The sequence below is a fragment of the Corapipo altera genome, unplaced genomic scaffold, assembly GCF_003945725.1.
Source record: "Corapipo altera isolate COAL_440 unplaced genomic scaffold, ASM394572v1 178, whole genome shotgun sequence".
Classification (NCBI taxonomy): Eukaryota; Metazoa; Chordata; class Aves; order Passeriformes; family Pipridae; genus Corapipo; species Corapipo altera.
The window spans coordinates 370,229-390,766 of NW_020884983.1; the positions used below are offsets into that span (position 1 = coordinate 370,229).

The window sequence follows — 20,538 nt, forward strand, 5'->3', positions numbered from 1 at the left end:
TAACATGCCGTGACAGGACCAAGCTTTGCTTCTTTAGGAGGAAAAAAAAGTAATAATACACAACATATTGAGGTAGTTTATTTTTTGATTAAATGCTTCTGCTTTGCCTCGGCATTTATCTTTCTGAGACAGCTCCAGATCAGACCAAATGCATCATTCCATTAACATTATCTCTCTGTACATTTGAGAGGGGGTCCCCAGATAATAAAGGGTTACAATGTGCATGGCCAGCTCACACCTCCAGCAGCTGTTATTCCTTCAGTGAGGATTTGTCCAAAGGTGTCAGGAGGTGGGGAGGGAGGAGGGGAAGGGATGCTGCTGCCTGGTTGTTGGCTGAGGAGTCAAATGGCTTCAAAGAGATGGAGTGGAGCTGCTTAATTCACAGGCCCTAATGGAGACATCGGGGCCAGGAGCTGCATGAGGTGACCTGGGCTTAAAGAGATGACGTTGAGTTATTTTGTTCAGAGGCTTTGACTCAAGTGCTGAGCAACTTCATGATGTGAGGCAGCCCTGCAGCCCGAGAGCTTGGTCTGGGTGGAAAGAGAAATGGGAGGGAAGTAGGTGTTGCAGATGATCCAAAATATGAATCACAGAATCACAGAATCCACCGGGTTGGAAAAGCCCTCCAAGATCATCGAGCCCAACCCTCGCTAAAACTCCACCGTGGTTCCCACCCCGTGGCACTGATGCCACATCCAGCCTGTCCTTAAACACCTCCAGGGATGGTGACTCCACCCTCTCCCTGGGCAGCCCATTCCAATGGCTGAGAACTCTCTCTGTGAAGAATTTCTTCCTGATGTCCAACCTAAACCTCCCCTGGCACAGCTTGAGACTGTGCCCTCTTGTCCTACTGCTGGTGGCCTGGGAGAAGAGACTTGACACCCACCTGGGAGGAGTTTGGGATGGACAGACTCCCCCAGAGGAGCACACGATGGTTTGGGTGGTAGAGAACAAGCAAAATAATCATGAGTGTGAGAAAGGTCAATCATTGCCCCTTTTGCTGTCCCTGAATGAAGGAGCTTTTCCCATGAGGTTGGGAAGTGGAGGAAGCAGAGAGGTGGAGATCTCAGCATGATTTAGAGACAAATTAAGTTGCTGGTGATGGGAATATCCACAGGAATAATATAGAAATTCCGAGGGTGTTCCCCTACAGAGGGGAAGCCTCTTGTCCCAGATTTTGGTTATGTGACTGTGGGTGGTGGCTCCAAACATCCTCAGTGGCCATAGTCAAAGGCTGAACTCCAGACCATTATCTTGATTTGCTTGGCAATTTGTAACCACTCAGAGATGGAAAGAGCTAAAAAAATTGGGTTTAGAGGGGGAAAAAAAGTTGGAATTTGTACTCTTGAGGTGCTGCACCATCAGTTTATAGCTCTGCAAAGGGGTCACAGATCTTCAAAGCTGTTCTCTTGCACAGCCAATTTTCGCCACAGGTGGATCCACCCAGCACAGGGTAAAAGGAGAGCAAGTCAATGCATTTTGTATAGGTCCTACCAGTAAACAAAGTGGAGAAGGCAGCTGGTCTGTTGTTATACGTGTGTATATATGGGGTTTTTTAAGCTTCTAGGGAGGGCTGGCTGAACAAGCCTCACTTCAGCCTTAGAGAGAGGACACACTCTTGGGAATATGGGAGTATGTTAAGGGGAGCTTTTTAAAGGGCCCAGTGTGTAATCCCAGGGTACTGGTGTGACTGTGCACCAACTACTTAACAAGTGATTTTGTTCATCAGGGAAATGTCTTTCTCTTCCCCTTCCCATTTATGTCTTCAGTCACCCTGCTCCACTCCCCCCTGTTTTCTGTCATTTCTCCTTCTGTTCTTCCTCTCTGATACCATGGTGATGGAGCTGACATATAAGAATAGCTATTCTTCACTGGGGTTCCCACAGCATCCCAAGATGAGCTTATGCTTCTCCCCCTCTCTGTCTCCCACGTTCACTAAGTGGGTAACTCTGCGTGCTGCCAACCCCACATGCTAAAAAATATGGGCTAGCCTTCCCCCCCTCCTCCCTCCCTCCTATCCCCATGCAATTGGCTTAAAAATCATGAATTGCAGCAACAAAAAAAAAAAATCACAAATGTTGGGCTTGGTTTGTATAATTTTCAGTTATTTTCTTGGAGCCTGGTGTTCTGACAAAACAAACCTTTCACCGTGTGCTGCCTATCAGGGCCCACTGCTGATTTGGGGCAGTTTGACAGGCAGTGAGATGATTTTAGCCCTGAAAGTTTTTGGGAGTGGGTGGCTGGGTGGATGTTCCCTGAGTGAGGAAAATGCCAAAGCTACGTAGGAAAGAGGCTTTATAAATATCCCTATTGAGGAGTAGCCACGAGTGACGTCCACAATTAGCTGTGAGATTTTGTAGGCTGTGAAGTGTATTTTGCATATCCTTTTCCCAACGTCTGAGGGAGGCAAACTTCCTAAAATACCTTTCTAGATTATTACCAACTGCAAGGGCTGGGCAGGGCTGGGTCATCCTGGGAAAATCTGCATCCTGGCTCCTGTCCTGTCTCCTGCATTTGTGGTACCCACTGGAGCATCCCCCAGGAGCTGCACCACAGCAGCAAGTCTGACCCAGGTTCTGAAATCCCAAATTAAAGCCCTGATCTCTGGATTCCTCTCTTTAGGATGTCCTGTTTTCTTTTGGATTTCTTCTGATTTGAGCATTGCTTCTCCTTAGCTGAACCAGCAGCCCCTTTCAATGCCATGTGCCCCCAGTGTTGGTATGCAGCCTTCCCCTCTCACCTCCCAGACTCCAGTTCCTCCTGCGTGTCCCTACCCTGCTTTCCTCTGCCTTTCTGCCCATTTCTCCATCTCATCCCTCCACTCCCAAAACCTCCCCACTCCTTATCTCCCTCCCCTCCTCCCCCCCCAGTGCTCTCCAGCCCTCCGGAGCAGGGATTGATTGCTCTTCTTATTGGTATTGTCCTCCAAAATGAAAAAAACAATGAAATTGTCTGACTTTCCCCGGTTGTATCTTATCACTCCACCTGCCTGCTCCCAATATTACTCCCTTTCACTCGTCTCCTGCCGTTTAAAGTAGCCCCTCTCCGGCGTCCCCTCATTTAATTCGACAGCCCCAGCCTGTGTTTTATACTCCCCTTATCATTACGGGCTGACTGCTCCCCTGGCTCCCATCTCACCCTGCCCCCGTCCATCTGCCCCTCTCCCGTGTCCATCCCCCTTCTGTTTTGTTTGGACTAACGACAGCCTGGGTGTGACCGCCGGCGATAATGGTCGGCAAATATTTGAAGGGAGAAGGAGAAAAATCGTTCCCTGGGGAGTTTCCAGGGGGGAGGGCAGAGGGTGAGTGGAGGGACGGCTCCGGAGTTGGCCGGGAGGGGGGAGGCTGGGACAAGGAGAGGGTGGGTGGGTTGGGAAGATGTGCAGATGATGCTGTTGGCCTCAGTACATCATAAATCCCCCTCTGGGTGGACGAGGGATGTGGGATGAGCATCCTTCTTTCCATCACTTGGAAAGACAGGCTCCACCTGCCATGGCACATTGCTGGTGAAGTGGAGATGGGAAGGGACAGAGAAGGGAGAAAAAAGTAATGAAATTACAACAAAGAGAGGAAATTTGGGCTGAATAACTCTGGAAGTCCTCCTGTAACTCAGATGAGGTTGGTGAACTAGTGTCTGAATCCAGGTGCTGACATGGACTGGAACACACTCCGATGGGAAGGAGCTCTGGAGAGGGAGGGGACAGTCAGGCCCTGGAGGGCTCTGAGGCCTCTGTGAGTTGCTGGGACAGTGTGAAAGGAGGTTTTGCTTTCCCACAAAAAACATCCAAACAAGTGGGGTTAAAAAAAGGAAGGCAAACCTCACCTCTGTTTGACACTGCTAAAGGGCTGGGAAGGGGCAGGCATTAGATAACTGAGAAAAATGTTATTTAATAAATGCCCTACTAAGAAACCTGCCAAAAAAATCGTCCCTGCAAGGACTGGCAGGGAAGTTAAGGGAGTTGCCTGAGGCTGTGCAGCAAATCAGTGGCGGAGGAGAAAGGGCACCTTGCACAGCTCTGCTCCGTGCCAGGACACCCTGGGTTTCTCAAATAAACCAATGTGCAAACCCCCGAGACTTCAAAGATATACTGGACAAAGCACAAATGGAGAATGGCAGAGATGGACCCTCTAAAGGGCTTTTTCTCTACCCCTCGTTAGAAATTGGCTGCAAAGATGCTACAAACAGAGGGGAAGGCAGTGGCCAGGTGACCAAGTGACACAATCCTCTTCCCTGGGAACTTCTCTTACATTTTTTTGACAGCATTTCTGTCTCATTTTCTGTCGACACAACCCTTCCTGAAGCTGGTAAAGCTGCCAAAATCTTACAGTGTGACACCCCCAGCAGCCAGAACCCAGACCAAGAACTGAGCTCACCCTTTCCCTCCCGGGGATGTCACAGCGACAACGCAGAGCCCTGGACGAGCTTTAAACCGGCTCGCAATGAATTTTCTCCCCTCCACCAGCATGATAAAGACATCCTTTGTCGGTGGCGGGGACGGTGACAGCTCCTCAGGAGGGGACAATTTTCTTTCGTGCGTCAAAGGAGAGGGGTGAGTTGGAAGGACCTGAAACACCGGATGGCAGAAGGGAGTGAAAAAGAGACCTAGAGGAACAAAATTATAAGTTAGCAGCCCTCTCCCCGTTTCTTTTATGGTGTTTGTTGTTTTTTTTTTTTTTTTTTTTTTTTTTTTTTTTTTTTTTAGGTTTCACCGGGTTTGAGGGATTTTGGAGCTGCCACCAAGCGCGGTCGCTGCAGGTGGCGCTGCGATGTTGGGTTTTAGCGGTGGCTGCGCTCGCCCAAGCCCGGAGCTTTTAACAACCAGCTCCGGCTTTCAGCAACTTAAATACCGTGTTGGTTTAACAAACTTGTAAAATGGCGGGGCAAAACAATGATAAGAAAATCCCCAAGCCCAATTTAGATTCTTACTTCTCTCTCTCTCTCTTTTTTTATTAGTTCCTCTTTCTTTAAATTAGCTCCTCTGCTTTGTTATTGGAGTCTAAAAGTGTACAGATGTATATCCTCGGAAAGAATAGGTGTTTTCTGTTCTTTGGGTGCTGATGGGAGTGATCCCTGTGTGTGGCTGAGGTAATAAGGCATGAAATGAAAGGATGTGTGTGCTGTTTGCTGCCTGCAAACCTCTCCTGCTTGCTGGAGAGGGAGGAACTACAGAGGGATGCAGAGATGCTGTTGGCATCCAGGACTTCATGAGCAATGGAGGGTGTTTTGGGGCAGCAGGAGGGAAATCAGGCTCTTTGGATGGAGACAACATGATTTTGCCTCTTCCCAGAGGATGCTGAGAGCAGCTTTGGTGCTGTTTGGTGGGTTTTCCCCCAGGAATGGAGCAGTGGGGGTGCCCAGGTTCTCTCCCTGATTTTTAGCTGTGACCTGGGGGGAAAAATATCCACTTGATGACAACAGGGTGAGCCTGAACCCTCCTTGTCCTTGGGCCTTTTTACTGTAGTTATTCACGGGTCAGGGGAGGTCATTTGGGTTTTCCAGCCCTAACCCTTTTCCGCCCCCGCTGCCCAGTTCATGAAAAGGCCTATAAATAAAGTCCCATTTGTCACTCACTCCTTCATGAACCCAAACAGCACAGGCATATATTGACTCGTGCCATTGTCTTAAGAAGCAGAAAGAACTCCTCTTAATTTCTTCCTTCCCACCAGATAGCGGGAAGTAATCTCGGCATATCCAGATTATCCCTGTTTAGCGGAACAGCCTGGTTTTAAATGGAAGACCAAATTTCCCAGAGATTTTCATATGTTTTTATTAAATGGAGCTGCAAGCCAGACTGGACATTAAATAATACTGTATTGCTTACAGCTGAAGTGATCTTTAGAGGTTACTAACCTGCCATTGTATCTCTCAGATTTCTGTCTCGCTCTTCCATTGTCATTTTGCTGTGTTATTACTCTTCAGGCTTCACATAGTGTTCATTTCTCTGAATGAAAACAAATGACTCCTTGCAAGAGGCAGGAGATAAAGAATAATAAATACATTTTATGCACCACCTTAAAAAAAAGGGCTCTGAATCCCCATCCATCCATCAGGAAATGTAAACCAGAGCTCAGGCAAAACACACACAGGCGCGCTCAGGCACGAGCCCGGGAGATAAAACTTGTTTTAAGGAAAACATGATATTGTTTAAAAATAAATATCTTGGAGGATGCAAATAGACAGCCCCCGGCCCCCGTGTTTCGTGGCATAAATTTAAGATAATTAAAAATACAAAGCTCGGATTAAGCCTGATTTTCTGTGAATGGGAGAGGCTGTGGGGAGGAGGGGGAGTCCTGCTGTGCCTGGTGCTGTACAAGCTGCCCCGGAGAGGCAATTCCTTCCTCCAGAGGGACAATCCCTGTCTCTGATCATGGCTATTGATTGCCACGAGTGGTGGGACCCCCTTCACCAGCCACCCCCTGCATCCCTGCTGGGTGCCTTCTACTGGGGAGCGGGAAGCTGTAGGATCACCCCCCAGAGTTTTCCCTTTCCTGTCCTGATGGGCCAACACTCCTGAAAAGAATGTCTTCACTTACACTCTTCCCTAGACCTGCTCAAGGTGCCCATCCTCGTGGCATCAGAGCTCCCAGGGGAAGGCAGCCCTGTTGCTGCGTGCTGCCATCAACACCCTGAGAGCATCCCCTTCCTCCCCACCATCTGCTGTCTACTCCGCTTTTGGCCGGAGGAGAGCTCGGATATTACCTGCAGAGAGGACATCAGGTCTCTGCACGGTGGGAATGAACTTGTGGAGCGGGATCTGCTCCCTGGGGCATCCTGCCGGACACCAAACTCAGGCAGGAAGCACTAACAGCTTATAAAAAAATACCATTATTCCTGCGGCTGCCGGGAATTAAAGGAAGCCTCGGCGAGCGGAGCAGCTTGCAGCCGCTCTCCAGGATTACTGCTCACCCAGGCTGAGAGATTGATCTTCCTCTGAGCCTCCCCACGCCCGCTCTGATCCGCTCTCCTCCTCGGTGTGTCCAAGCCGGAGGAGAGCAGCGGAGCACAGGCTGGAGAGGGAAGGGAAAACAGATGCCAGGGCCGGGAAGGGTTTTTCTGGCGAAGGAATGGGGGGAAGCAGCACCTTGAGTGGGTTTTGGATTTTATTCTTTCTTTCTTTTTTTTTTTTTTCTTTTTGGGCAGAGACATTTCCCAATTAGCCCAATCAGGCTGGAGATCCTAGGTGTCAGTAGTGAGTAGGAGCGAGGGAAGGCACAGGAGGAGGAATCCAGGCAGCCGGAGTTCCAGCCGTGGGAGAGCGGCGGCGGCAGCCCCGGGAGGCGGCCCCGCTCCCCTCCCCGTCCCCATCCCCATCCCTTTCCCCATCCCCTGCAAACTTTAGGACGACGAAAAGCTGCTCGGGGGACCCCCCTCCAGAGACAACCTGCGCTCCTCCGCCTTCTCCTCTCTCCCAGAGGTGGGTGGGCTGGAGAAAAGGAGGAGCAACCGGCCACTCTCTCTGCAAAGATAAAAAAAAAAAAAAAAAAGGAAAGAAAGAGAAAAAGGATAGAAAGAGATTTTTATTACCGCTTTAATTTTTTTTTTAATTATTATTGTCATTTTTTATTATCCTTCCCTGGTGTATTGGGCTGGCGTTGCCGCCGCACTTCCACACCTCTCCGGTTGTTTTTTTTATTTTTTATTTATTTTTTTTTTGGGGGGGGGGGGAAGAGGGGTGTGTGCCTGCGCTGGCAAAAGAGCCTGGGTGTCCAAGCCCGCTCCCGCAGCAGCCACCATTGGCGAGGAGGAGGGCTGGGGAGGAAGGGCTGGCGAGACAGCCGCAGTGCGAGCCCTCCCCGGCGGGCGGGAGGCCGCGGTGCCGGGCGCCGAGCTGGGCATGGCCCCGTAGCGCATCCCCTGCCTGCAGCCCGCCTGCCTGCACCCCGCCTGCCTGCTCCGCTGCCTGGCTCCCCCCCACCCCGCCCCGCGCTTCCCCCCCCACACCGGCTCTGGGCGAGCCAGACACGGTTTGCCCAGTGCAGAGAGAGGGGCTCCGTGTTCCGCCTCCGTGGAGTATTTGGGATTGGAGAGAGTGACACACACACACACGCACACACACACGCACACGGAGACCATCTGCAGTGTCAATGCGGCGCCTGCTCTGAAGACTGAAGTGGGGGGAAAGGAGAAGAGAAAAAAAAATAATATATATATATATATATACACCAAAACCCACCCAAAGCAAGCGAGGAGCACTGCCAGGTAAGGAGCCCCCCTCGCCCCGCCCGGGCGGCAGGGGCTGCGGGAGGATCCCCGGAGGATGCCCCGGGAGGGCCGGCGGGGCTGCAGCGGTACCTGCCCCGCACACCTGGCGGCGGTGGAGCGGGGTCCTGGGAGGGGCTGCTCCCCAACCCCGGGTCCTGGGGAGGGGGTCGAGGCTGGCGGACAGGGACCCCCTCGGACAGCGGGCTGAGCCGGGGGGCTCGGGCACGGCCCCTCCGCCCCTCCCGGCCCGGCTTGCGAGGATGCTGGGGGGGGTGAGAGTCGCATCGGGGAGCCCCCCTTCTCCACATCCCCAGCGCACAGGGGACGCGGTGCCCGGTGTCCCCCCGTCCCCGGGTCCCCGATGGCTTTTTCCCCCATGCACAAGGCTCAACTTTTCTCCCCGGGGGTAGCGGCTCCAGCGGCGCAGCCCGTCCCTCATCACCCCCGGCTGTGGATTTTCCTCCCCTCGGGGGGTATTTTCCCCTTTCGATGCTCCAGCGCTTTCCTTGGGCGAGGGGCTGGAGGCATTAGCAAACTTTTCCTGCTCCCGGTGAGGTTGCAGCTGGACGGGGCTGGAGGTAGAGCCCTATTCCCGGGGAGGATAACACCTCCCGGGTGACCGAGGGATGGGGACATGGGCCACCCCCGGTGGTGAGCACCTAGGAGGGAAGGGAAGACCTCTATCCTTTTTCTTCCCGCGAGGTGCTGGAGAGTTTTCCTGCCCAAATCCCGGCTGCGGAGTCAGCGCTGCTAAACCTCCCTCCTTCCCTCGGTGCATGTGTTGTGCTGCAACCGAAACCTGCGTATTGATGCTCTGCGTTTATCAGACGTATGCCCTTAAATTATGTAGACAGCGAGAAGTGATCTAAACACCGAGCCGCACATGGTTTTGGTGGAAATCTAATACTCCGGCAGCAGATGAGTTCCTCCCAGATAAACAAACCCACTTGCTCAGCCCCAGCAGGGCTAAGTGCTGTTTGGGTTTGTAGTGGCTGCATGTGGCTGCTCCATCCCCAGCCCAGAGCAAACCCTCCTCCTCCTGGGGCTCCATCTGCTCCGGGTGCCGGGAAGGGATGCAGCCAGCGTTCGCGGTGCTGGATGCGGATGTAGGACCTTCAGGACTCGCCTGCGTGGAAAGGACCAGGTGGAGAGCGTGTGGCTGTGCTCCTCTCCCGTAAAACTTCCACCCCGCTTTGCTTCCCAGCCCTGCCGCCGGGCAGCCGCGCCAAACAGCTCGCTGGGAACGCACCTGATTTTCCATGGCTTCCCTCCGCTGCCGGGATGCGATGACTGGGATGAGAGGTTTTGGGGAAAGCGAGCGGGTTCTGAGGCTTTCCGGGTGGTGGGGGTGAGTGGTGCAGAGGGAAGGTTTGGATCGGGACCCCTGAGATTGCTGGGGGATGCTATTGCTCCGCGGGAACAATGATGGTGTGTCAGGGGATTTTTACAGCCTATGCAACCGCTCGCAGCCTTCTAGGGACTTATCTTGAGCGTGCACCAGCCCTGCACAAATATTTCGGGAGGCATAAAGCGTGCTAACTTATTTTCTTTATCGGTCCTCTGTTTCACCGGGGTCTTGCTTGTAGAAACCGGTGGAACCCGTAAGCGGGCAGGACCCGCGGGGCGAGGGGTTGCTCTGCCTTTGCCGTCTCGGGGATTTTAGTTACGGCGTGTGTCTCTCAGTGCGAGATTAGGTGCTTTCCCCCCTGGCTAAGCCACTGGCTCAAGATCCAGGGGGTGCGAGCAGCGTTTTGTTTGCGGTTGAATTGCCTGGGGAAGCGTGTGCTTGTTTGTTTGTGTGCGGGATCCTTCGCCGGAGCCGGGCTTCCAGCGGTGCAACAGATGTGTGTCTGCTTCCCGTGTGCAGCCAGGTTTGAACATGCAATCCCAGCCCCGGCACGGAAGCCTGGGATTTTCATCCCTCCTGCGCCCAGACCCATCCTCCGTGGGGGTGTCTCCTTTCCGAAAGGACCAGCCCAAGGTTTTTTCCCTCTGTCCCATCTTAAACGTGCGGCGACACCGATACGATGCGCGATAACTGACAGCCGCATGATCTAAGTGTTGTTTATGTCCAAGACGGGCGTTTTAAAATCCAGGCTGATGATCAGTCACGGTGCTGTTGGGAAAGCATTTGCTTGGTGATTGTAACTGCCTTGTAGGCGCTGAGGGCTGGTGTTAAATCTGCTCAGCGAGCAGCCCAGCACCTGGCGAGCAGGAGGGACGAGCGCTCTCGCAAATCCAGAGGGAGATGCTGAACTTCTCCACGGGGAGAGGAAATATTCGAGCCTTCCCCCACGCATTCACCTGCCAGCATCCCTCTCTGCGCCGCAGCCAGCCTGGTGCCAGACAAGCCTGTGGATGTGGCAAAGCCAAGGGCTGAGCACAGGCACGGGAGCGGCTGAGATCCCTCGCCGGGAAGGCAGGAACCGTCTTTGGAAACCGAATCCCGGGGGGCACCGGGCTGCCGGAGCCGGTTTCATGTCGAATCCTCTACTTTTGCAGGTTGAGGAGGGGAGGAGGGACGCCGGAGCCCCTTTTGTGTTGCATCTTTTTCCTTTTACCGAACCGCTTTGTTTCTGCCTCCCAATTTCCTCGATGCCGTGAAACCAAACCCCCCTCTGGCAGCGCCGGGGTTCGATTCGCGAGCTCACACGCCCCAGGGTGAGGAGCCCCGCAAGGTCTTACGGTGCTCGGGCGTGCTGAGGGTTAACGCCGTGTAGGAATTAATTTCTCATTTGGAAGGGAGCTCTGAGAAGCTCCCTGCAAAGCTGAGAACGGCGCTGGCACAGTGGGCTCGTGCTCCGCGTTGGGATCCTACGTGGGGAGGGTGTTGGAGGTAGAGCTGTTGAGTTTCGGAGTTAGAGGTGCCAAAGTTTGTGCCTTGGCACTGCCTACACGTGTTTTCGAGCTAGATTGGTGTGCTGCCCCGGGAATCACTTGGCTTCTCCTGATTTATTATTCACAATACTCCTTTATGAGGTCCCCCATGGCTGAGATTGAGACCCCATGGCTGAGACTGAGACTCCACAACACCCCTTTGCAGAGGGGGCTCAGAAGCCTCACGTCTTGCCCATGAATTCCCCTCTACAACCAGTGATGTGTTTTGGATTATGAGTTTCCCTTGGTAGAGCCCTCAAACTGCTTGATACTCAAATAAAAAGCCCTTTCTGGTCCCCACCAATGTGACTAAAGGCTTCAGAGGGCTCTTTCTTACTCCTTCTTGCTTGCAAGACTCAGTTAATGGACACCAACCGCTCCAGGCGCCCAAGGCAACGAGACTTCCCGTCTGTGCAGAGAGTCTGGGCAACCCACTGACTTACTGCAGGGCATCAGTGATGAGCGTGCTTCCCTGCATGACTGTCTTCATGTGAGAAGAGCTTTATATCCTTTAGCTCTGAGCTCTCAAGGAGCCTGTGACCAAAAAAAAAAAAAAAAAAATAGAGAGAAAAAAAAGAATTACATAGAATTACGCCCGGATGTTTCTCGCTCAGGCTCTGAAGGATTTTAAAACAGTGGGAAAGTGTTCTCTCATTCCCATGGTATGGGTTGGGAAACTGAGGCACAGAGAGGCAAAAAGCTCAGTCTGCACTTACTGATGGGAATTCTCACTCATCACCACCAAGTGCAAACTGAACCCCAAGTTTGATGGTGGGAGCAGGGAGTGCTGTCCTGCCCTAAAGGTTGTGCTTCGACAGCCAAGAGCAGTCCTTGGTCACAACAGGACACTCATTTTTTTAATGAAATGAGACAATATCATAGAATGGTTTGGGTTGGAAAAGACCTTAAAGATCATCTAGTTCCAACCCCTTGCCATGGGCAGGGACAACCAAACATCTCAGGTTAGGGGACTGGCCTGGGGCAGCTGTGCCCTCACGAACCTTGGTCCTCGTGTCTTTGAAAAATTTGGTACAAAATGCTTTTAATCACCTTTGGGAATGGAGAGATCATTGCAAAAATGGTGTGCTGAGATACCTACATTGTGTGTGGTGATTTTCTGGAACTGGCATTCTTCCTTGGGGTTTTATTGACTCATTCCACAAGAACTGAGTTTTTTTTGTTCTTCACGTGTTCTTCACTCATCCTCGAGTGGTTGAACCTTGTGAGGTGCTGAGCAGCCACCCAGGGTAGAGGTGCCAAGTCTGCATCCCCTGCAACAGGAACCAGGGTATGGTGGTATCTGCCCTGTACCCTTTCCTTTGTTAAAAACCCCTCTGTGAGCCCTCAGAGATACTGGGAAGGCTTTGAACAGGCACCCTTTGGTTTGAAAACCCCATGGCCACTTCACTTCATACACCTGCAAGCCTGTGCAGCTCCAGCTGATGTGAACCTTGCCAGGTGATTCCTGGAACATGGGAAGCCAGCTTTTTGCTAAAATATAGTGTTCCCAGCTGCTTCCATCTCCAATTGTTTGTAGAAGGCACCAAGTTCTCAGAGCCTGAAGACCTGAGTTACAGGGTTGAAACCCCCACCCCCACTATGCCTCCTGTCAGCAGGTGGCTTTGACTTTACCTGGGGGAATCACTAGAGAGGTCATTTGCAGACTCTGTGACTTTCTTTTACTCCAGGCTTTGCTGCTGAGAGGTTTTTCCTGTGTTCCTTAGATACTTCATGCTGGGAAACAGAAATCCAGACGCAAAAGTCAAGAGGCTGAGATTCCCAGGTTTCTTTTGCAATGGGGATAAACAAAACCTCCCACTAAACGTGGCTGGATTTGCACTGATGACCCAAAAAGGAGACCTTAAATTGCCAGCTCTCCTGGTTTTCATCCCGCTCTCTTGAGTTTCCTTCCAGCTCTATTATCCATACACGAGTGGTCTGCTGGGGCTTTCCCACCCAGCCATTGGCAATAAATTTCCAGGAGCTGACTGGCACTTGAATTTGCCTTGTCCTTCTGACAGGACGAATGTGTGGCTCTAACACAGATAATATGGGATAGGTTTCCATTACAGGCATTTGCATGATATATATCACACACTTCCCCCTCCTCCCCGCTCCTGGAAGGGCCAGAGGGATAAATCTTGATGCTTGGTGAACCAACCCTGCACCAAAGGCATGTAAATGTTTATGAAATGAACCACCACGACCCACGTGTTGTTTCTCCTTGAGCATAAAACGCCACACGAGGGAGGAAAGGTGAGAGTGGTGGAGGTGTTTTATTCCCAGCAATGTTTTCCTGTGAAACAGTGACGTGAGGCTCGACTCAGGGGCTGTGTGGAGACGGTTAATATTTATATACTTGCTGTTTCTTCTCAATGAGAACTTGCACTTGCTGCCAGCAGCCCCCTGATGCTCATTCAGGAAGAGCCTCACTTTTGAGTGTCTCAGCGTTCAACTGTTTGGTGACTTGAGTTGGGAGTTATAGGAATGGGAGCAGTGAATTAGCAGTAAATCAAAGCCTGGATGGCTTCGTCCTCAACTACAGCAAGATTTAAATTAAAAATATCTTGCCTGGATGAAGCCCTCATAATTCAAGCACTGGTGTTGTGTCAGTCCAGGCTTTGTCAGCTTTGAGACAGAAGCCATGAGGATCCCACACACGGATTCCCAGCTGAACTGGGAAATTACCACCTCATTCCTCCTATTAAATGTTTTCTTTCTCTCTTTTCTTTTCTCCTTTTCCCTGACCCAAAGGGAAGATGGCCATGCTGGGAATTTGGGACAAGGTTTGCAGATTCGCCGCACGTGCGTGTGGCCCTGTTTGACTTGGTTAGAGCATATTTGATTGTGAAAAGGGATTTATTTGTTTTTTGTGACAGGGGATTTGTCTATAATGTGGTGCTGGAAAGAAAACTCATTTAGAGACTAAGGAGGTGTATCCTCTTACAATTGCCTATTGATGGAACAGCAAGTGCTTGGTGTGCTGCTACACAGCTTTATTTTACTTTAGGGAAACTTATCCTGGGCTGCCAAAGGGAGTCTCAGATTTGCTGGAGAGCTGTCCCATGGCCCTGAACGGGTCTGTTGGCTTTTTATTTGCTCATCTATCAAATGGGGGTGGTCTCCTAGAAGTGACTGTCCCTTCAGCCACCATCTAGCAGTTGTTTTGCTCTAATGACCTTTACAAATGACCCACTTTTTGTAAGTGAGACGATAAAACCAGGGAGGTTCTGGTTGGGAACTCACTCACCAGCCTGAGGAATAGCAGCATGTACGTGGCTAATAGTCACTAACGGCCCCTGTCCCACCCCTGGGCAGTGTCACCTTCTTCTGCTGACTTGGAAGAGGCTTTCAGAGGTGGTGAGGAGCAGGAGACTGTTCTGTACTGAAGGCAAAGGCTCTGTCACCACAGCCCTGCCAGGGAGAGGAGGTGAGCTGGGAATACAACCACACCCGTTGTGGAGCCAGTCAAAGGCTCTGCTTGGATTTTTCTTTAAAGAACAATCTATGAGGGAAAAAACCTACCCAACACCCCCCTCGCCCCCCCCAAATTAGGATGGGCATGTCTGCTTGATGTGTTACCTTAAAAAAAGCCAGTTTCTGCTCTGTTTTGGGAAACTCCCTTTATTTATTGGGTTTTAGTGCAAATTTCTGTTTCTTGCTAAAAGCAGAGCAACAGGTGGAGTTTTGCAAGCTGTTACCCCCAGACGTGTAAGTGCTGGAGGGGGTTGGCATTTGCATGGCTAATTTTGGGCATTTTCTCTGTTTTGTTGTGTCTCACCCTTTGTACTCTCCCCTTCGTGGTGCCTTCTTGGCTAGAGGAGGGGTTGTCCCCTACCACAGTCTCCTTTCCTTCCAGCCACCCTGGATCCCAGGACTGATTTGGAGGGTTGTAATGACCTCCATACCTGGTGCTTTTGAGGCTGTTATACCCCCATCATCCCCTGGACCATTGACTGCACCCCTCCAGAGCATCCAGACCCCTCCCAGAAAGCTTCCCTGGGGAGGGGCAGTGCTCAGAGACAATCTGGAGGGTGAATTCTTGATTAAAGCCCCACCACTGAAGCCACCTCCAGGAGGGCAGTTGCCTCGTCACCCTGAAGACGGCAGGATGAGCTCTGAGTTCTCCTCCTGCGCTGAGCTGCTATGGTGATGAGTTGCTATAGAAACACAGAGTTAGCATTATTATTTATTATTGAAAGGTGCTTCTTTTCAGCTCTTGGTCGTGCCAAGAAGACCCCAGAGCTGGGTGTGGGACACTGCCCACCCTGTCCACGCAGGATGGTGGGTTAAGCTCTCCAGCACTCCAGGCTTTAGCCACGCTGGAGGCAAACAACCATGCTGTGCTGGCCCAGCAGGCTGATCTGGTTAAACAAATCCCCCCAGTATGTTCCCGTCACAGGTTCCTTCCTTCGTCGGATCCGTCCTTTGGAGGGGGATTTGAGTGAAGCGTTTCATTATAATGAGCTTAGTTATTTCCAAACTGGTAATCGCGTGTCACCATTTGGTGCAAAGGGTTTGCATTAAGTTCTGTAATAATATGTCTGTTCATCCATCACAAATACTGTATTCACAGGACCTTGTAGTGATTTCCTGGTAAATACCTTCTCTTATCTCTGCCTGTGCTGCTCCTCGTTGTTTGCTGAAGTTCCTCCCTCTCCCTCTTCCCTTTCTGCAAATCCGTCCCTCTGCGCTGGGAGCCAGGGAAGCTCCTCCAGTGCTCCCTGTGCCCGGGTCCTGCTCTGCCTGAGCTCCCCTGGAGCTGGGCATCCCCCCAGGGATGCCTGCAAGATGTCAAACAGGGCCAAGTGATGCTCAGAATATCGCCCTGCCTGCCCTCACCATCACTTTCCAACTGCCATGTGTGAGATAAATCCTGCTTTGGGGCTGTTGCTCCCTATGGATGGAGAGGGTATGTTCTGTAGGCTGGGTGCTGAGCAATGCTCTGTCTGGGAGCTGCAGCAGAGGGTCCTGAGTGGACCTGATTTATAGAGGACACATCAGTTGGTTTTGGAATGCACAGCTGGCAGTGCAGGAGGGATGCAAAGCCAGACTCCTGGGTCCCCTGCCTGGAGCCACCAGGTTCACGGCTTGCCCTCAAAGCTGGAAGTGCTGCAGAGGTGGCTCTGCAAGGAAACCTCCCTCCTTCCTGCTGTCCTTCACACCCTGGCAGCCCTGAGGATGCTGCAGCCACTGCAGAGGGGTGGCTCGGTGGGGACAAAAGGCTGGGAGGATGGAGGGATGTCCAGAGCCACTGGGAGGAATGGAACTGCTTTCCCTCTTTGTCTGGGGCAGGGGAGGGCTTGGCTTTGCCTGCAGCAGGGATTAGCTGTGCAGTTCTTTCTTCTTCCCTCTCCTGGCTCCCTTGAAATCGCCTAGTGGGGAGAAAAAGAAAAAAAAAGGAAAAGGGAAAAAAAACAAGAAGGAAAACAACACATTTTCTTGATGCAGAATTAAAACCTGGGAGGTGAAGTTTCAGGGCTGGTTGGTGCAGCTGCAGGGGATGGCTCAGCTCCTCCTCACAGGTGCTGCAGGTGCAGGGCTGGGCTCTCCCTGCAGTCCTTGCAGATGCTCTCCTGGGGGGCAGGGTGGGGAGGGATGCAGGAATGGCTGGACCAGTGCAGGATGCTGGGTATGGAAAGTCTTGGGCATGGGGGAATCTCTGCTGTGGCTTGCAGAGCGTGGCCGTTGAAGTTCCCTGAATTCCTCCAGGTCTCCACCTTCCCCAGTCTTTGAGGAAACAAAAGGAGGCTCTTTAAAGCACTCCCTCTGGCAGGAATAAAACACCTTCCTTTGCAGAGCCTGCTTCATTGCTTGAAGTCAATCCCTTTGGGCTTTGTATTTTCCTTCTTGGAAGCTGAGCTCCCTGTGGGGAAGAGAAAAAACATCTGAGGTGCAAGAACAGGGATGTGGGGGATGGGGGTGCCTTCCTGGGAAGTGCAGGTTGGAGGTGGAGGGAAGGATGAGGGTCCAGTGTAGGAGTCTGGGGGTGAATGCTGACCCCTCACTGTGCCCAAGAGTCCTGCAACCCATCCTGCAAGAGCTGTTGTTAGTGTGGGGTCACATCCAGGCTGCCTCTGTTGTATTGATGTCCAGGAGAATCCTGCTGGAGTGGGAGATGCCCCTGCATGTCCTGCATGTGCCAACCCCTACTCCTCTCCTAAAAGAGGGAAGCTGACTGTGGGAAAGGAAAGCTGGCTGTGTTTTGGCAGGGTCACTCATGCTGATGTGGGTCTGGAGGGGTTGTGTTTTGCTTCTATCACCTCTTTTTCTCCACCCCGAGCTGCAGCTGCAGCTGCTTGGGTATGTGCATTTGGAGAGAAGTCATCCAAGTGGTGATATGGACTTGGGACTGACTGGGGGAGTCCCCTTGGATCCCACCAGCTGTGGGACCATTCAGTCCCAGGTTTCTCTCCAAAAGCCTGCTGAGGGAAGACTCATTTTGACCACTGGACTCAGAGCACCTTTGCAGCCTCTGGCTTTCCCTTCCTGGCCTCCATGGTGGCTCCCAGAGAGCAGGAGCTGCTCCCCTTGACCAAGAAAGGACAGGAGGAACGAGGCACCCTTGGAGCTGCTCCCTCTGCCTGGGTCAGGGATGGAGAAGGGAGGTGAGAGAGGTGAGCCATGTGTTGTAGGAGCTGGATGCTTAAACCACCTCTCAGAGCCATTCAGGAGGGATTTTTTTCCTCCTTTATGATGGAGTTGCTGCCCTTGCCTGCCTCAGCAAGGTAAAGAGCTCAAGGGGACACCTTCGAATGAAAGCAACAACTTTTAGGACAAATTCCTCTCTGCATAATGTCTCAGAGAAAGCAAGGAAAGGAGATGGCAAGCAGGTCTAATTAGTTAAGTATTACCCATTAGGAAGGGGAAGGAGCTATCAAGTCGATTCCCATTTCCTTCTTATTTTACATGCCTGATTTTTCCGCCTCTCCAGGAGGTGGTGTGTGAAGTGGGTCTCTCCTTAGCTTGGAGAAGTAAATAATCAGAACATGATGCGTTCCGAAGCTCTTCCCAAAGCTTTCCAAATCTGGACTAAGCTGAGGATTTTTAGCATCTTCACAAGCCTTCCAGCCTTCCAGGAACATTCCAGCATCCATGAGACCTGGTAGGGATTTATTTCCCTTCTTCATACAAGGGAACGAAGGCACAGGTGGGCAGCAAGATTTGTGTATTCCACAGGTGTCCTGTTCATATTTCTCTCTGTTTTATCTATTCTTCCTGGAAGCAGAGATGACTTCTTGTCTCCTGGTTGCTTCCCAGTACAAACCTGGGTGTTTGCTGTGTGAACATGGGGAGGTGCTGCACTGGGATGAGCCCCCCAAATCACCACCTGCTCCACCCCTACCTGACCCCAGCACATCCCCACATCCTCCTGGACACGGGATCCCCCCTTTACTCCCGTGTTCCCAAAGTTCCTCTCCCGGCTGTGCTCTCCGTTGCCTCTTAGAACAACACATTGTAGCGTGGGCTGCAATTACGGAGCCATCAACGGGTGCCTGTAACACATTTTGGCAAAGAGAGGGGATGGTTTGTGCACCAGCCTGCAAGGGAAGCATTTTGCTCCCCCCTTATCTTCCTCCCCCTGCTCTGGATTTTGTGAGTGGTGTTATTAAAGGCTGTCGGGAACTGCTGTCATTGGCACAGTCAATGGCTGACACAAGGCGGCCCTCAGACTTTGACTCATCACACACACACACACACACACACACACTCTCTACAGTGCATGAGCCACAAAAAAAAAAAAGGCAGTTTCTCACATGCATCACCCTTTTTCCAGCTGTTTGAGCCCTTTTTTGCATTCGTTTCAGAGAAGAAGTCTTGATTGTCCTGCAGTGTAAGCAAGAGATTTGAGTTGCATCCTGGTGCCTGCACGTTTCCAGCTCTCTCGTTGTCTCATAGTGGAAGTTGTGGTCTCTTTTTCCTTAAATACAACTACGTGCATCCATATATATATATGTGTGTGTGTATGTTTTATACATATACATAAAAATACACATTTATATGCACATTGCTACACACAAATGCAAACTACACATGGTTAGAAAATGCCAATCTGTTCACCCTGCACTTTTCACAGATCGCTGCCAAGTTTCCCCTCACAGTTCAGGAAAGGTTTTGCAGGTCCAGATTTCTGGAGAAGGAAGAGCAGCCTTTCCACACTAAGCCAGAGTTAGGAGGGATTTAGGACAAGCCCAGTTCTCCTTTTTCCTCCAGCATTCCTTGGTCAGACGCTGGTGGGAGAGGGATGTTTTCCAGCCTGTAGGGAGGAGAGGGAAGAAAGGAAAGAGTTTGAGGTTTTGCTCTGCCGCAGAACTGGGAATAAATAGAGCAATCTTGGACAAACCTTTGTGTCTGGGAATGTGGCTCCACTGAGCTTGGCTCCTTTAATTCTTTTCAGAAGGTGCTGGTCCAGGCTCTGCTGATGGCAAAGGGGTCTCTGGGGGGCTGTCAAGGGCGGGGGATGAAGGTTGTGCACTGCTTCTCATCCCTCCGAGTGGCTCGGCTGGAGCTGGGCCAGGAGCACTCAAGTGGGGCAGCACAAGGTGCCACGAGCCTGGAGGACATCCCAAGCAGATTGTAACTCCGTGACAATCTGCTTTCCCAGTCCTTGGCTGTGCACAGGCTCCTGCTCACGCAGACGTCTCCGTGGCTCCCGCTGGTCGATGCACAGGATGCTTTGGTCCATATTTCCCCCCGGTTAACAGCCTTGCTGGCCACACAGGCTCCTTTCCTGCTCTGCTTCCCCTCTTTTCCAGGTGTTTTTGTGTGTGGAGAATAATTTTGATGCTTTTCCATACCTGCATGAGGTTATGTAAAAGTTACAGTGCGATGCTTGAAGGCTTTTCTCTCGGTGATTTGCCTCTTGGTTTCACTTGGGGGTTGTCTCCTCTCCTGTTTTGCTTCTTCTTCCCTGGTAACACAGGCAGCAGAATCAGCTTTATTTTATAATAAGCAAAAAGGTCTCCTGATGCAGGTTAGTGCTCTCCTGTCTCTTCTCCACTGCTCTCTGCCAGTGGGTGACTTATTTCACCACCCATAATTAGCCTCTCCCAAGGTCTCGCTGTTGCTGGGCTGAGGCAGAAGGTTTTACAGCAACTGCCTGTTCTCAAACACAGAGAAAAATAATCTCTTCCTCAGCCCAGCATTAGGAGGGAGAGGATTTTACACTGGTTTATGCTGCTGCTGGAGCAGGGTGGTTGGCAGCAGGGACCTGAGGTGGCCTGTGGCAGGGCTGGGACATGGTGGGGAAGGTGGATGGAGGATGGAGGATGTGTGTGTCAGCCTCCCCATGCAGAGGAAGGAATCAAATATCTGCCCTATATCAAATACCAAGCTGGATTCCTGTGGGACTGAGTTATTGGTGAGGAGGAAGCTGACCTTCTCTTGTGTTTATGAACTGAATCTCTAGTTCACTTTGGGTTTGATTTTTTTTTTCTCCCTCCTGTTGCAGAGTGCAAT

General features: G+C 51.6%; 1 protein-coding gene across 2 annotated transcripts in view; it reads left to right on the top strand.

Annotated features, from left to right (window-relative positions):
- Nucleotides 1-7,910: 7,910 nt before the first annotated feature.
- Nucleotides 7,911-20,538, top strand: part of PLXNA4 (plexin A4) — a 450,677-nt gene continuing 438,049 nt past the window's right edge. The window contains exon 1 of one of the 2 annotated variants that reach the window (XM_027665966.1): nucleotides 7,911-8,199. The gene's annotated coding sequence lies outside the window, so the exon portion shown is untranslated. Of the gene's footprint in view, nucleotides 8,200-9,116; nucleotides 9,347-20,538 lie in introns of those variants that run through there. The other variant, XM_027665967.1, reaches the window with a different exon arrangement.